The following is a 12,932-nucleotide window of genomic DNA, read 5'->3' on the forward strand; positions in this document are numbered from 1 at the left end:
CAACACAAAGAGGTTGTGAACCTCATAAAATAAGTTTTCTTTTATGCCAGGAATAAAAAAAAATGTCAGCAAGATTGCAGTTTTCACTAACAAGTCTCTTTTTCTCCTGCTTTATTTTACATATACCATTTTCTCCCCCACAACACATTGTATATCAGCTCAAGGCCCTGGATCCCATGAAGGCCCTGGATCACATTTTATATCCCCAAAGGCCCTGGATCCCCTGAAGGCCCTGTATGACATTTTATATCCCCAAAGGCCCTGGATCCCATGAAGGCCCTGGATAACATTGTATATCCCCAAAGGCCCTGAATCCCCTGAAGGCCCTGGATCACATTTTATATGCCCAAAGGCCCTGGATCCCATGAAGGCCCTGGATCACATTGTAGATCCCCAAAGGCCCTGGATCCCCTGAAGGCCCTGGATCCCCTCAATCCCCCATATCCCCTCAAAACCCTTGATCCCCTCATTTCCCCAGATCCCCGCAAACCCGATAAACCCCTCAAGACCCTTGATCCCCTCTAAACCCTTGTTCCCCTCAATGCCCCTGATCCCCTCAAACCCCTTAATCCCCTCAAGCCCCTTGATCCCCTCAAGCCCCATGATCCCCTCAAACCCCATGATCCCCTCAAGCCCCTTGATCCCCTCTAAACCCTTAATCCCCTCAAGCCCCTTGATCCCCTCAAACCCCATGATCCCCTCAAGCCCCATGATCCCCTCAAACCCCTTGATCCCCTCAATCCCCTTGATCCCCCTTAAGCCCAATGATCCCCTCAAGCCCCTTGATCCCCTCAAGCCCTTTGATCCCCTCAAACCCCTTGATCCCCTCAAGCCCCTTGATCCCCACAAGCTCTATGATCCTCTCAAACCCTTGATCCCCTCATACCCCTTGAGAATTTATCCAGCTCCAATTTCGCACCACTTCTTTTGTCTCTGTTATGATTCAGGGAGTAACTCAGGATCCTGAATGCTGCCCAGGCTGGGCGGAGAGCTATCCCCTATGCTGACTCTATTGGTCCTCTCCGCGTGGTGACCACAGACTGCTGGGTGCTAGGCTTCGCCTGTAGCCGCCACGTTTGAAAGGGCGAGTTAGGCCCGCCCAAGCTCCGGTGCAGCCAGGTGTTAGGTAAGGACAAGCCAGTGGCGACCACCAGAGAGGATCCAAGAGGGAATCTAACTAATATGAGAACCCAAACAGGCTAATGGTATAATGAGAACACTAAAGGTATATATCCCTAATATACACTGGAACAGAATACCATAAAGAAAATATTGCGACTCCGTCGCAACAAATCCATCAACCCTGGTCACAATAATCCTGTGTGACCAACACACAACACAAAGAGGTTGTGAACCTCATAAAATAAGTTTTCTTTTATGCCAGGAATAAAAAAAAATGTCAGCAAGATTGCAGTTTTCACTAACAAGTCTCTTTTTCTCCTGCTTTATTTTACATATACCATTTTCTCCCCCACAACACATTGTATATCAGCTCAAGGCCCTGGATCCCATGAAGGCCCTGGATCACATTTTATATCCCCAAAGGCCCTGGATCCCCTGAAGGCCCTGTATGACATTTTATATCCCCAAAGGCCCTGGATCCCATGAAGGCCCTGGATAACATTGTATATCCCCAAAGGCCCTGGATCCCCTGAAGGCCCTGGATCACATTTTATATCCCCAAAGGCCCTGGATCCCATGAAGGCCCTGGATCACATTGTAGATCCCCAAAGGCCCTGGATCCCCTGAAGGCCCTGGATCCCCTCAATTCCCCATATCCCCTCAAAACCCTTGATCCCCTCATTTCCCCAGATCCCCGCAAACCCGATAAACCCCTCAAGACCCTTGATCCCCTCTAAACCCTTGTTCCCCTCAATGCCCCTGATCCCCTCAAACCCCTTAATCCCCTCAAGCCCCTTGATCCCCTCAAGCCCCATGATCCCCTCAAACCCCATGATCCCCTCAAGCCCCTTGATCCCCTCTAAACCCTTAATCCCCTCAAGCCCCTTGATCCCCTCAAACCCCATGATCCCCTCAAGCCCCATGATCCCCTCAAACCCCTTGATCCCCTCAATCCCCTTGATCCCCCTTAAGCCCAATGATCCCCTCAAGCCCCTTGATCCCTTCAAGCCCTTTGATCCCCTCAAACCCCTTGATCCCCTCAAGCCCCTTGATCCCTACAAGCTCTATGATCCTCTCAAACCCTTGATCCCCTCATACCCCTTGAGAATTTCTCCAGCTCCAATTTCGCACCACTTCTTTTGTCTCTGTTATGATTCAGGGAGTAACTCAGGATCCTGAATGCTGCCCAGGCTGGGCGGAGAGCTATCCCCTATGCTGACTCTATTGGTCCTCTCCGCGTGGTGACCACAGACTGCTGGGTGCTAGGCTTCGCCTGTAGCCGCCACGTTTGAAAGGGCGAGTTAGGCCCGCCCAAGCTCCGGTGCAGCCAGGTGTTAGGTAAGGACAAGCCAGTGGCGACCACCAGAGAGGATCCAAGAGGGAATCTAACTAATATGAGAACCCAAACAGGCTAATGGTATAATGAGAACACTAAAGGTATATATCCCTAATATACACTGGAACAGAATACCATAAAGAAAATATTGCGACTCCATCGCAACAAATCCATCAACCCTGGTCACAATAATCCTGTGTGACCAACACACAACACAAAGAGGTTGTGAACCTCATAAAATAAGTTTTCTTTTATGCCAGGAATAAAAAAAATTTCAGCAAGATTGCAGTTTTCACTAACAAGTCTCTTTTTCTCCTGCTTTATTTTACATATACCATTTTCTCCCCCACAACACATTGTATATCAGCTCAAGGCCCTGGATCCCATGAAGGCCCTGGATCACATTTTATATCCCCAAAGGCCCTGGATCCCCTGAAGGCCCTGTATGCCATTTTATATCCCCAAAGGCCCTGGATCCCATGAAGGCCCTGGATAACATTGTATATCCCCAAAGGCCCTGGATCCCCTGAAGGCCCTGGATCACATTTTATATCCCCAAAGGCCCTGGATCCCATGAAGGCCCTGGATCACATTGTAGATCCCCAAAGGCCCTGGATCTCCTGAAGGCCCTGGATCCCCTCAATCCCCCATATCCCCTCAAAACCCTTGATCCCCTCATTTCCCCAGATCCCCGCAAACCCGATAAACCCCTCAAGACCCTTGATCCCCTCTAAACCCTTGTTCCCCTCAATGCCCCTGATCCCCTCAAACCCCTTAATCCCCTCAAGCCCCTTGATCCCCTCAAGCCCCATGATCCCCTCAAACCCCATGATCCCCTCAAGCCCCTTGATCCCCTCTAAACCCTTAATCCCCTCAAGCCCCTTGATCCCCTCAAACCCCATGATCCCCTCAAGCCCCATGATCCCCTCAAACCCCTTGATCCCCTCAATCCCCTTGATCCCCCTTAAGCCCAATGATCCCCTCAAGCCCCTTGATTCCCTCAAGCCCTTTGATCCCCTCAAACCCCTTGATCCCCTCAAGCCCCTTGATCCCCACAAGCTCTATGATCCTCTCAAACCCTTGATCCCCTCATACCCCTTGAGAATTTCTCCAGCTCCAATTTCGCACCACTTCTTTTGTCTCTGTTATGATTCAGGGAGTAACTCAGGATCCTGAATGCTGCCCAGGCTGGGCGGAGAGCTATCCCCTATGCTGACTCTATTGGTCCTCTCCGCGTGGTGACCACAGACTGCTGGGTGCTAGGCTTCGCCTGTAGCCGCCACGTTTGAAAGGGCGAGTTAGGCCCGCCCAAGCTCCGGTGCAGCCAGGTGTTAGGTAAGGACAAGCCAGTGGCGACCACCAGAGAGGATCCAAGAGGGAATCTAACTAATATGAGAACCCAAACAGGCTAATGGTATAATGAGAACACTAAAGGTATATATACCTAATATACACTGGAACAGAATACCATAAAGAAAATATTGCGACTCCGTCGCAACAAATCCATCAACCCTGGTCACAATATTCCTGTGTGACCAACACACAACACAAAGAGGTTGTGAACCTCATACAATAAGTTTTCTTTTATGCCAGGAATAAAAAAAAATGTCAGCAAGATTGCAGTTTTCACTAACAAGTCTCTTTTTCTCCTGCTTTATTTTACATATACCATTTTCTCCCCCACAACACATTGTATATCAGCTCAAGGCCCTGGATCCCATGAAGGCCCTGGATCACATTTTATATCCCCAAAGGCCCTGGATCCCCTGAAGGCCCTGTATGACATTTTATATCCCCAAAGGCCCTGGATCCCATGAAGGCCCTGGATAACATTGTATATCCCCAAAGGCTCTGGATCCCCTGAAGGCCCTGGATCACATTTTATATCCCCAAAGGCCCTGGATCCCATGAAGGCCCTGGATCACATTCTAGATCCCCAAAGGCCCTGGATCCCCTGAAGGCCCTGGATCCCCTCAATCCCCCATATCCCCTCAAAACCCTTGATCCCCTCATTTCCCCAGATCCCTGCAAACCCGATAAACCCCTCAAGACCCTTGATCCCCTCTAAACCCTTGTTCCCCTCAATGCCCCTGATCCCCTCAAACCCCTTAATCCCCTCAAGCCCCATGATCCCCTCAAACCCCATGATCCCCTCAAGCCCCTTGATCCCCTCTAAACCCTTAATCCCCTCAAGCCCCTTGATCCCCTCAAACCCCATGATCCCCTCAAGCCCCATGATCCCCTCAAACCCCTTGATCCCCTCAATCCCCTTGATCCCCCTTAAGCCCAATGATCCCCTCAAGCCCCTTGATCCCCTCAAGCCCTTTGATCCCCTCAAACCCCTTGATCCCCTCAAGCCCCTTGATCCCCACAAGCTCTATGATCCTCTCAAACCCTTGATCCCCTCATACCCCATGAGAATTTCTCCAGCTCCAATTTCGTACCACTTCTTTTGTCTCTGTTATGATTCAGGGAGTAACTCAGGATCCTGAATGCTGCCCAGGCTGGGCGGAGAGCTATCCCCTATGCTGACTCTATTGGTCCTCTCCGCGTGGTGACCACAGACTGCTGGGTGCTAGGCTTCGCCTGTAGCCGCCACGTTTGAAAGGGAGAGTTAGGCCCGCCCAAGCTCCGGTGCAGCCAGGTGTTAGGTAAGGACAAGCCAGTGGCGACCACCAGAGAGGATCCAAGAGGGAATCTAACTAATATGAGAACCCAAACAGGCTAATGGTATAATGAGAACACTAAAGGTATATATCCCTTATATACACTGGAACAGAATACCATAAAGAAAATATTGCGACTCCGTCGCAACAAATCCATCAACCCTGGTCACAATAATCCTGTGTGACCAACACACAACACAAAGAGGTTGTGAACCTCATAAAATAAGTTTTCTTTTATGCCAGGAATAAAAAAAAATGTCAGCAAGATTGCAGTTTTCACTAACAAGTCTCTTTTTCTCCTGCTTTATTTTACATATACCATTTTCTCCCCCACAACACATTGTATATCAGCTCAAGGCCCTGAATCCCATGAAGGCCCTGGATCACATTTTATATCCCCAAAGGCCCTGGATCCCCTGAAGGCCCTGTATGACATTTTATATCCCCAAAGGCCCTGGATCCCATGAAGGCCCTGGATAACATTGTATATTCCCAAAGGCCCTGGATCCCCTGAAGGCCCTGGATCACATTTTATATCCCCAAAGGCCCTGGATCCCATGAAGGCCCTGGATCACATTGTAGATCCCCAAAGGCCCTGGATCCCCTGAAGGCCCTGGATCCCCTCAATCCCCCATATCCCCTCAAATCCCTTGATCCCCTCATTTCCCCAGATCCCCACAAACCCGATAAACCCCTCAAGACCCTTGATCCCCTCTAAACCCTTGTTCCCTTCAATGCCCCTGATCCCCTCAAACCCCTTAATCCCCTCAAGCCCCTTGATCCCCTCAAGCCCCATGATCCCCTCAAACCCCATGATCCCCTCCAGCCCCTTGATCCCCTCTAAACCCTTAATCCCCTCAAGCCCCTTGACCCCCTCAAACCCCATGATCCCCTCAAGCCCCATGATCCCCTCAAACCCCTTGATCCCCTCAATCCCCTTGATCCCCCTTAAGCCCAATGATCCCCTCAAGCCCCTTGATCCCCTCAAGCCCTTTGATCCCCTCAAACCCCTTGATCCCCTCAATCCCCTTGATCCCCTTAAGCCCAATGATCCCCTCAAGCCCCTTGATCCCCTCAAGCCCTTTGATCCCCTCAAACCCCTTGATCCCCACAAGCTCTATGATCCTCTCAAACCCTTGATCCCCTCATACCCCTTGAGAATTTCTCCAGCTCCAATGTCGCACCACTTTTTTTGTCTCTGTTATGATTCAGGGAGTTGGGGAAAAGAGAAAAAGTACTCTCCTTTGTTTGGGGGCACGCTTATCAAAAAGAAGAAATCTTTATGTATTGGTTTTTTAATTTAAAATATAACTTTTAATCAACAATTTTAAAAGGCTTATTGGACAGACACACAAGTACAAACTACATACAACATGAATGAGTGGAAAAAACCACTATTTGGACTCAAATGAGTCCCTCCAGCGTTGTGTCGCTGGTAGTGTTCCACCACTGTGGGTGGATAATTTACCACTAATGTGGATCAAAGTGATACACTGATTTTAAAGAAAAAACGCTGGTAGCGAAATGGATTAGTTTCAATAAGTGGGTTTCATCCAACAAATTGTATGGTGTGTATCCGTAATGTTTTCAAATTGCAAAAAAACCATAACAATTTGCTCAGTCGGCAATAATTTGTGATAGCAAACACAGAGCTCCAAATGCTAGCGGTAAAGACAGGTAACCCAGTGATAGCCACAGCAAGAGAGTGATTTTTAATTCTGGTCTAGCAGGGATATAGAACTCCACGGTGGTACACACAAAACAACAATAATAATGCTCTGTCGACCGGCTAGTAGTTAGCCCTAAGTCGACACCGTAGGCAGAATGTGTACTCAACCCGTTTTTATGGAGTTATGCTAGAGAAGTATAGAGAAATAGCATCTGCTGTCTCTTCCCCACTAAACAGGTGCCCTGTTGACACTGTCAGTGCAGGGTCCTGCCGTTATTTAGATGGGTGGAGATGACAGTGCTAATTGAAAGATAAAAGGGAGTGCTGTGTCAGCGTGACAGCAAGTCGACTTATGCCTGATGGGCTAGTAGGCTGCTGCTTCCCAGTGTCAAACCATTGGTGGGAAGTGAGCGGTACTCACCATAGGCTGCGTAGGAAGTAGATAGTGGAGTATCTCTTTCCACTTATATGAGGGTATAAGGTGCCCTGTTGACTAATAGTCAGAGCAGGGTCCTGCCGAATCCCCCTTTAGTGTCAAAATAACTCCTAGCAGAAATATGTGCACGAGATAGGAGATAAAGGGAGAAGGGTAAAGAAAAACATCTGGGTCTGTTTTAATAGTTATCAGATCCCATTGCTGACAAGCATTGGTGGGAGTGATTTAAATACTATGTCTCAGACGTTTTTGAATAAGTGTCGTAAGTTAGCAGATATACCCGTAATGGCTGCAAATCAGGCCCAGAGTGCTAGGTCACTTGCTGGCACCAATTAATATTATGTGCTCAACGTACGTGAAGGGACGTTAATGCAAGTAAGGGGTGAGCTAGTGATCCCACCCGAAAAGACAGGGCGCAGTGTGGCTAACACTGCTTACCTGCCGCCGGGTAGCTTCTGTGTTGTTCTTGTGGATGTCTCCCAGACCGGCGCTGAGTAGCGGCGTCAGGTCTCGCCGGCGCCGGATGTAATCTGTGAGAAAAAAGAGCAGACAGCTGTTTCGCTCCGAGAGCGAGCTTCGTCAATGCTGATTCAGGGAGTAACTCAGGATCCTGAATGCTGCCCAGGCTGGGCGGAGAGCTATCCCCTATGCTGACTCTATTGGTCCTCTCCGCGTGGTGACCACAGACTGCTGGGTGCTAGGCTTCGCCTGTAGCCGCCACGTTTGAAAGGGCGAGTTAGGCCCGCCCAAGCTCCGGTGCAGCCAGGTGTTAGGTAAGGACAAGCCAGTGGCGACCACCAGAGAGGATCCAAGAGGGAATCTAACTAATATGAGAACCCAAACAGGCTAATGGTATAATGAGAACACTAAAGGTATATATCCCTAATATACACTGGAACAGAATACCATAAAGAAAATATTGCGACTCCGTCGCAACAAATCCATCAACCCTGGTCACAATAATCCTGTGTGACCAACACACAACACAAAGAGGTTGTGAACCTCATAAAATAAGTTTTCTTTTATGCCAGGAATAAAAAGAAATGTCAGCAAGATTGCAGTTTTCACTAACAAGTCTCTTTTTCTCCTGCTTTATTTTACATATACCATTTTCTCCCCCACAACACATTGTATATCAGCTCAAGGCCCTGGATCCCATGAAGGCCCTGGATCACATTTTATATCCCCAAAGGCCCTGGATCCCCTGAAGGCCCTGTATGACATTTTATATCCCCAAAGGCCCTGGATCCCATGAAGGCCCTGGATAACATTGTATATCCCCAAAGGCCCTGGATCCCCTGAAGGCCCTGGATCACATTTTATATCCCCAAAGGCCCTGGATCCCATGAAGGCCCTGGATCACATTGTAGATCCCCAAAGGCCCTGGATCCCCTGAAGGCCCTGGATCCCCTCAATCCCCCATATCCCCTCAAAACCCTTGATCCCCTCATTTCCCCAGATCCCCGCAAACCCGATAAACCCCTCAAGACCCTTGATCCCCTCTAAACCCTTGTTCCCCTCAATGCCCCTGATCCCCTCAAACCCCTTAATCCCCTCAAGCCCCTTGATCCCCTCAAGCCCCATGATCCCCTCAAACCCCATGATCCCCTCAAGCCCCTTGATCCCCTCTAAACCCTTAATCCCCTCAAGCCCCTTGATCCCCTCAAACCCCATGATCCCCTCAAGCCCCATGATCCCCTCAAACCCCTTGATCCCCTCAATCCCCTTGATCCCCCTTAAGCCCAATGATCCCCTCAAGCCCCTTGATCCCCTCAAGCCCTTTGATCCCCTCAAACCCCTTGATCCCCACAAGCTCTATGATCCTCTCAAACCCTTGATCCCCTCATACCCCTTGAGAATTTCTCCAGCTCCAATTTCGCACCACTTCTTTTGTCTCTGTTATGATTCAGGGAGTAACTCAGGATCCTGAATGCTGCCCAGGCTGGGCGGAGAGCTATCCCCTATGCTGACTCTATTGGTCCTCTCCGCGTGGTGACCACAGACTGCTGGGTGCTAGGCTTCGCCTGTAGCCGCCACGTTTGAAAGGGCGAGTTAGGCCCGCCCAAGCTCCGGTGCAGCCAGGTGTTAGGTAAGGACAAGCCAGTGGCGACCACCAGAGAGGATCCAAGAGGGAATCTAACTAATATGAGAACCCAAACAGGCTAATGGTATAATGAGAACACTAAAGGTATATATCCCTAATATACACTGGAACAGAATACCATAAAGAAAATATTGCGACTCCGTCGCAACAAATCCATCAACCCTGGTCACAATAATCCTGTGTGACCAACACACAACACAAAGAGGTTGTGAACCTCATAAAATAAGTTTTCTTTTATGCCAGGAATAAAAAAAAATGTCAGCAAGATTGCAGTTTTCACTAACAAGTCTCTTTTTCTCCTGCTTTATTTTACATATACCATTTTCTCCCCCACAACACATTGTATATCAGCTCAAGGCCCTGGATCCCATGAAGGCCCTGGATCACATTTTATATCCCCAAAGGCCCTGGATCCCCTGAAGGCCCTGTATGACATTTTATATCCCCAAAGGCCCTGGATCCCATGAAGGCCCTGGATAACATTGTATATCCCCAAAGGCCCTGGATCCCCTGAAGGCCCTGGATCACATTTTATATCCCCAAAGGCCCTGGATCCCATGAAGGCCCTGGATCACATTGTAGATCCCCAAAGGCCCTGGATCCCCTGAAGGCCCTGGATCCCCTCAATTCCCCATATCCCCTCAAAACCCTTGATCCCCTCATTTCCCCAGATCCCCGCAAACCCGATAAACCCCTCAAGACCCTTGATCCCCTCTAAACCCTTGTTCCCCTCAATGCCCCTGATCCCCTCAAACCCCTTAATCCCCTCAAGCCCCTTGATCCCCTCAAGCCCCATGATCCCCTCAAACCCCATGATCCCCTCAAACCCCATGATCCCCTCAAGCCCCTTGATCCCCTCTAAACCCTTAATCCCCTCAAGCCCCTTGATCCCCTCAAACCCCATGATCCCCTCAAGCCCCATGATCCCCTCAAACCCCTTGATCCCCTCAATCCCCTTGATCCCCCTTAAGCCCAATGATCCCCTCAAGCCCCTTGATCCCCTCAAGCCCTTTGATCCCCTCAAACCCCTTGATCCCCTCAAGCCCCTTGATCCCCACAAGCTCTATGATCCTCTCAAACCCTTGATCCCCTCATACCCCTTGAGAATTTCTCCAGCTCCAATTTCGCACCACTTCTTTTGTCTCTGTTATGATTCAGGGAGTAACTCAGGATCCTGAATGCTGCCCAGGCTGGGCGGAGAGCTATCCCCTATGCTGACTCTATTGGTCCTCTCCGCGTGGTGACCACAGACTGCTGGGTGCTAGGCTTCGCCTGTAGCCGCCACGTTTGAAAGGGCGAGTTAGGCCCGCCCAAGCTCCGGTGCAGCCAGGTGTTAGGTAAGGACAAGCCAGTGGCGACCACCAGAGAGGATCCAAGAGGGAATCTAACTAATATGAGAACCCAAACAGGCTAATGGTATAATGAGAACACTAAAGGTATATATCCCTAATATACACTGGAACAGAATACCATAAAGAAAATTTTGCGACTCCATCGCAACAAATCCATCAACCCTGGTCACAATAATCCTGTGTGACCAACACACAACACAAAGAGGTTGTGAACCTCATAAAATAAGTTTTCTTTTATGCCAGGAAAAAAAAAAAAAATGTCAGCAAGATTGCAGTTTTCACTAACAAGTCTCTTTTTCTCCTGCTTTATTTTACATATACCATTTTCTCCCCCACAACACATTGTATATCAGCTCAAGGCCCTGGATCCCATGAAGGCCCTGGATCACATTTTATATCCCCAAAGGCCCTGGATCCCCTGAAGGCCCTGTATGCCATTTTATATCCCCAAAGGCCCTGGATCCCATGAAGGCCCTGGATAACATTGTATATCCCCAAAGGCCCTGGATCCCCTGAAGGCCCTGGATCACATTTTATATCCCCAAAGGCCCTGGATCCCATGAAGGCCCTGGATCACATTGTAGATCCCCAAAGGCCCTGGATCCCCTGAAGGCCCTGGATCCCCTCAATCCCCCATATCCCCTCAAAACCCTTGATCCCCTCATTTCCCCAGATCCCCGCAAACCCGATAAACCCCTCAAGACCCTTGATCCCCTCTAAACCCTTGTTCCCCTCAATGCCCCTGATCCCCTCAAACCCCTTAATCCCCTCAAGCCCCTTGATCCCCTCAAGCCCCAATGATCCCCTCAAACCCCATGATCCCCTCAAGCCCCTTGATCCCCTCTAAACCCTTAATCCCCTCAAGCCCCTTGATCCCCTCAAACCCCATGATCCCCTCAAGCCCCATGATCCCCTCAAACCCCTTGATCCCCTCAATCCCCTTGATCCCCCTTAAGCCCAATGATCCCCTCAAGCCCCTTGATTCCCTCAAGCCCTTTGATCCCCTCAAACCCCTTGATCCCCTCAAGCCCCTTGATCCCCACAAGCTCTATGATCCTCTCAAACCCTTGATCCCCTCATACCCCTTGAGAATTTCTCCAGCTCCAATTTCGCACCACTTCTTTTGTCTCTGTTATGATTCAGGGAGTAACTCAGGATCCTGAATGCTGCCCAGGCTGGGCGGAGAGCTATCCCCTATGCTGACTCTATTGGTCCTCTCCGCGTGGTGACCACAGACTGCTGGGTGCTAGGCTTCGCCTGTAGCCGCCACGTTTGAAAGGGCGAGTTAGGCCCGCCCAAGCTCCGGTGCAGCCAGGTGTTAGGTAAGGACAAGCCAGTGGCGACCACCAGAGAGGATCCAAGAGGGAATCTAACTAATATGAGAACCCAAACAGGCTAATGGTATAATGAGAACACTAAAGGTATATATCCCTAATATACACTGGAACAGAATACCATAAAGAAAATATTGCGACTCCGTCGCAACAAATCCGTCAACCCTGGTCACAATATTCCTGTGTGACCAACACACAACACAAAGAGGTTGTGAACCTCATACAATAAGTTTTCTTTTATGCCAGGAATAAAAAAAAATGTCAGCAAGATTGCAGTTTTCACTAACAAGTCTCTTTTTCTCCTGCTTTATTTTACATATACCATTTTCTCCCCCACAACACATTGTATATCAGCTCAAGGCCCTGGATCCCATGAAGGCCCTGGATCACATTTTATATCCCCAAAGGCCCTGGATCCCCTGAAGGCCCTGTATGACATTTTATATCCCCAAAGGCCCTGGATCCCATGAAGGCCCTGGATAACATTGTATATCCCCAAAGGCTCTGGATCCCCTGAAGGCCCTGGATCCCATTTTATATCCCCAAAGGCCCTGGATCCCATGAAGGCCCTGGATCACATTGTAGATCCCCAAAGGCCCTGGATCCCCTGAAGGCCCTGGATCCCCTCAATCCCCCATATCCCCTCAAAACACTTGATCCCCTCATTTCCCCAGATCCCTGCAAACCCGATAAACCCCTCAAGACCCTTGATCCCCTCTAAACCCTTGTTCCCCTCAATGCCCCTGATCCCCTCAAACCCCTTAATCCCCTCAAGCCCCATGATCCCCTCAAACCCCATGATCCCCTCAAGCCCCTTGATCCCCTCTAAACCCTTAATCCCCTCAAGCCCCTTGATCCCCTCAAACCCCATGATCCCCTCAAGCCCCATGATCCCCTCAAACCCCTTGATCCC

The sequence above is a fragment of the Crinia signifera genome, chromosome 1, assembly GCF_055691185.1.
Source record: "Crinia signifera chromosome 1, ASM5569118v1, whole genome shotgun sequence".
Lineage (NCBI taxonomy): Eukaryota > Metazoa > Chordata > Amphibia > Anura > Myobatrachidae > Crinia > Crinia signifera.